This window comes from Lolium rigidum, chromosome 3 (genome assembly GCF_022539505.1).
Source record: "Lolium rigidum isolate FL_2022 chromosome 3, APGP_CSIRO_Lrig_0.1, whole genome shotgun sequence".
NCBI classification, from domain to species: domain Eukaryota; kingdom Viridiplantae; phylum Streptophyta; class Magnoliopsida; order Poales; family Poaceae; genus Lolium; species Lolium rigidum.
Genome location: NC_061510.1, coordinates 78,405,724 through 78,409,991, shown reverse-complemented (window position 1 = coordinate 78,409,991; position 4,268 = coordinate 78,405,724).

The following is a 4,268-nucleotide window of genomic DNA, read 5'->3' as shown; positions in this document are numbered from 1 at the left end:
ATTGACTGCTCCCCACAAGGCTGCAAAATTATTTATAAGTCAATGCGGAGTGATAGTTAGGGACTGCATCCCGATCACCGTTCGAGAATGGCAAAAGCCAAAGGCTGGAGAGGCTGAAGCAGGTCATTATGTTGATGACTTAGCCAAAAACATCCTTTGGCGTTGGCTCATGGCACATTTCACCCTACCTCGAGAGGAGAATGTCGATAAAGCCAGACATATGGAGGAGAAAGTCAAGTAGTTTTCTCTAAACAAGATGGCCGAACTATTCAAAAACCACAAGAAAAAGATTGCACCAGGACTTTGTCAAGAAAAATAAGACTCTAGACTTCACTGGAGCGTAAGATAAAAGATCACTGGATTGAATTCGTGAAGTACACGTTGTCAGAAGAATTTAAGAAAAAGGCCGGAAACAAATAAGGGAAATGATGTCTTGAAGAATATCACCAAGTTACGGGTCCAGGTGGCTACAGGGCTAATAGGTCTAAGTGGCAGGCAGCTGGGCGGAACTGGTCAGCAAAGGGATTAAAATACGGACATTTGATTGGACCGAACGGTCAAAGGAGTGGTTCTACGGGATTGGGGGAAGGTTGGACCCAGAAACAAGGAAGTGTATTTATAATAAAGAATAGCTCAAAAACCCTTGTGAAGCCCTTATAGCTGCATATAGAGACGTACAGGAGGGGAAGTTCCATCCCGAAAGAGAGAACGGCGAGCCGACATGCGCCCTTGGGAATAAAGAACACGACGGACGAACACGAGGCACGATTGGCTCCGTTCCGTGGAAGTATGGCTTTCCCGAGGACAGGAAGAGATTTCCTGATAAAAGCCATGAGAGGAGAAAGGAAACGGAAGCAGACCGCATATCATCCTTAGAGGAATCTGTGAGCGTCCTTAAATCCCAAATTCACAAAGTACTTACCCAGCGATCTCAAGGGCAGCATGAAGATACTGCATTCGATGTTATCGACCCGCAGCAATCTCAGCACCGGAAAAGCAGCGTGGCTTCCACTCAGCTCGATAATGATGATCAGGTGATGGTGCCTCCTCGCTACCCCGTGGATGATATCACAGGGAACCCCAAGAGGAAGGTATTATGAACACAGTAGCAAGTTCTCCCTCAGTAAGAAACCAAGGTTTAATCGACCAGTAGGAGAAAGACGTGACTTCTAAAGGTGGTGCTAGCTGACTTTTGGCAGGGCGCACTACCGGTGTCAGCAACAAGGCGGAACCTGCACACAACACAAGCAAAATACTTTGCCCCAACTTAGAGCGAGGTTATCAATCTCACCGGGCTGAACACAAAGGATTAATTATATAGTGTGGAAAGAGATGTTTGTTTGCAGTGGAATTAAAGAGAACAATGCTTTCAGTAAGTAAACAGAACATGATGATTTTGTCAGTGTAAAAGAAAGGACCGGGGTCCACAGTTCACTAGAGGTGTCTCTCCATAAAGATAAATAACATGATGGGTGAACAAATTACAGCTGGGCAATTAACAGAATAAAGACCATACATGACAAGATGATTACTATGAGATTCATTCGGGCACTATAACATAATACATAGACCGTAATCCAAATGCATCTATGACAATAATCCACCTTCCAGTTATCATCTGAACCCCTTCCAGTATTAAGTTGCAAGCAACATATTATCGCATTAAGCATTATGTGTAAAGTAAACAATAGAATTATCCTTAGACAAAACATTGTTGTTTTCTCCCTAGTAGCAACATCACATCTACAATCTTAGAAGTTACTGTCACTCTTCCAGAAAACTAGAGGCATGAAGCCACTATCGAGCATAAATACTCCCTCTTGGAGTTACAAGAATTTGCTTGGCCAAAGCATCTACTAGCAACGGAGATCATGCAATATCACGAGTAACATATGACAAGTATATAATCGATCTCAACATAGTATTCAATGTTCATCGGATCCTAGCAAACACAACATGTAGCATTACATAAAGATGATCTTGACCATGATAGGAAGCTCACAAGATCTAAACATGAGACACAAATTGGATAAGACAACCATCTAGCTACTGCTATGGACCCGTAGTCAAGAGATGGACTACTCACGCATCACTGAATCAATAGGGTGGCCGCGATGGAACTTTTCGTGGATGGAGGCTCGGGTGTTTAGGTTTTTCCCGAGATCGTGAATCAATAGGTGGAAGGGCGAGGTCGGTGGACGCCTGGGGGGCCCACATGACCCCTTGGCACGGTTAGAGGCCAGGTCTCGCCAAGGCCTGGTGTGGCCGCCCTGTGGCGCCTCTTTGCTTCTCCTCTGGACTTCATCTTCGATATAGTAAAATATGAACTTCGGCTTTTGTTTCGTACCGTTCTGAGAAAATTTCATGTACAACTTTTCTAAAATAGAAAATAGCAGAAAACAGGGAACTGGCACTATGGCATCTTGTCAATAGGTTAGTGCCGGAAAATATATAAAAGTGCAACGAAGTGTAAGAATATATATATATATATATATATATATATATATATATATATATATATATATATATATATATATAGGTTTAAAACAAGCATGGAGCATCAAAAATTATAGGTACGTTTGCAACGTATCAGCATCCCGAAGCTTAACTCCTGCTCGTCCTCGAGTAGGTAAGTGATAACAAAACAATTGAGGTGACATGAAGCCAACACAATCTTGATCAAGTTATTGTAAAAGCATTGTGAGCTGGGATCAAAGTACTCTAAACATATGATATAATCCTAACAATAGAACTTAGCCACTATGTTATAACATGAGAAGTAACTCAAACAAAGGCCCGATGGGGTAGGGTTCGCCTCTTATCATGGGGCCGAAGCATGCTGGGCCAACTCTGTTGAACGCACTTTGACGCGGAGCCTCGTCGACGAGGCGGTCGTTAGCGCGATTGCGTGCTCGCCACTCTTGGTCGTTGACGATGTGTGTGCGCGCGTCGATTGGCTGTCCGTTTGCGGCGACCATTGCCCGCGGGGGACCTGGCTCGACTCGGTTATTGGTCGAGTGGGCAGCCCGTGGCGCTGGAGGCGGGCAGTTATTGACGTTGGTGACTGCGCGATTCACCGTAGCTGATGACGCGGCTCGACTCGCGGACGAACGCGAGTAGAGTCGTCCTTGGGAGTCGGCAGCGGCGTGATGCTGCTCTAAGGCCTTGGCGACTAGGGCCTTGGCATGCTGGACGAAGATTGCACCGTCTCCCGTTTCTGGGAGGTTGGCGAGGGTGGCCTGAGCTGTCGCGATGTTGTCGGCTGGCGACGAGTGGAGGGGCAGGTTGTTGGCATCGACCTCTACTTGAGGAGCTGGCAGTCCTCCAGGTGGAGGAGGGGGGTGGTGGTGCTCTGTGTGGCACCCTACCGGCGGCGGCCCGACTCGATTCGGGGACTTCATGGTTCTGGACTCGGGTGACCTGGACTTCTCCGTTCGGATCGTCGAAGTTGAGGCGGGCGCTAGGGAAGCCCTGCGCTTGGATACGCTCCATGCGTAGGCGATTGCACTCGTTGCGGAAGTGGGACACGGCTCTTGCCGAGTCCTGTTCGAGGCAAAATTTGTGCCGCTCGATGAGCTCCCTTTTCCTTTGCTCCTCCAGGGCTGCTCGATGTGCCTCGATCTCGGCCGCGGTCGCGATCGCGGGGTGGAGAAGGGATCCGGTGGAGGTGGAGCATCATCGCCAGTCGCCATGAAGACGGCGGTGGGGTGTTGGTGCTGCGTAGCGTCAGTGGAATCCGAATCGGAGTCGCTGTCGAAGAGGGGGAGGACAGAATCGTCCTCGAAGTCGCTTAGGTTGGAGACCGGGGTGATGGAGTCCCCGAACGACGCCGCGGTGATGGACCCAGCGGCCGACCTCGTGGCGGTGGATCTGGCGACTGACATCGTCGCCGCTGAATTGGCATCATCCTCCAGGGCCGACTCGCCCTCGATGTGTATTTCACCGGTTAGGGGGAGAGTGGCGGTGAGGAGCTGTCCTGGCGCGAAGGGGTCGGGCAACTGGCCAGGGTGAGGCTCAGTGGGGTCGCTGGCGCCGGCGAGCCCGACGAAAAGGTTGATCGTGCCGACTGGCACCATCCAAGCGTGCGCGAGGAGCGATGAGGCCGGCTGGTAGGATCTCGGCTGGATGTGGAAGAAGCTACCTGTGGCGATCATCCTGCCGGTGGCGACCGTCCGGAGTATTGGCGAGTAGGGCCTCGCCGCAGCTCGGAGGCTTGATGTCCCATGCCCCACAGTGGGCGCCACTGTCGTGGATATGACCACGCAGGT